A 964-nucleotide genomic window follows, 5' to 3' on the forward strand; every position below is an offset into this window, starting at 1 on the left:
GCCTGTGGATGGAGAATCCTTATACCTGTACCTAGCTGTTTCAGGAAATGCTGTATGTGCTGTTCTTGTGAAGGATCATGAAGGTGAACAACATCCCGTTTATCATGTAAGTAAAAGTATTTTAGATGCAGAAGCCAATTATTCTCATTTAGAAAAAATAATTCTTGCACTTATTATGGCTTCAACTAAATTGAAAGAGACATTACTTCAAAACACATACTATTATTTTGAGAACTAATTATCATGTTAAGAATGTTCTTAGAAAACCAGAGTTGTCAGGAAGGATGTCCAAATGTGATGTGAAGCTGAGTGTATATGATATTCAGTATGAGCCTAGAACAGCCATCAAATCGCAAGCATTAGCAGACTTTGTGACTGATTTTAGCAGTGACATGCAAAAGGAAGCTGATTTAGAAGTTCAGCAACTAGAAAAAACCAAGGATCCTTGGATCCTCTTTACAGATGGAGCATCCAACGTAAGGGGAACGGGATTGGGCATACTACTGAAATCGCCACAGGGGGACATAATACCCCAGTCCGTTACATGTGCATTTCAAGCCACCAACAATGAGGCAGAATATGAAGCACTCATCGCAGGTTTACTTTTAGCCAAACAAATGAGGATCAGGTATCTTCAAGTTTATATGGATTCTTTACTTGTAACAGACCACTTTAACGGAACTTATATCGTAAAAGGTGAAAATATGATCAAATAATTAGAAATTGTGAAGGAATTAGCAAAATCCTTAAATTTTTTTAGTATAGTACAGGTACCAAGGGAAGAAAATGTTGGGGCAGATGCCTTAGCAAATTTAGCCTCATCCTTGAAAATTCCAGAAGATACAAAGCTCCCAATCATCCATATACTCTCGCCAGCAATAGGAGAACAGGAAGTTGGGGAGATAACAACTAACAAACAGATCGTACTTTGGGATCCATTATCCTCAGCTAGCTAAGGATCCTG

The sequence above is a fragment of the Bidens hawaiensis genome, unplaced genomic scaffold (assembly GCF_021521415.1).
Source record: "Bidens hawaiensis isolate Kalapana, Puna unplaced genomic scaffold, B.hawaiensis_p1.1 tig00022332_1, whole genome shotgun sequence".
Taxonomy (NCBI): Eukaryota; Viridiplantae; Streptophyta; class Magnoliopsida; order Asterales; family Asteraceae; genus Bidens; species Bidens hawaiensis.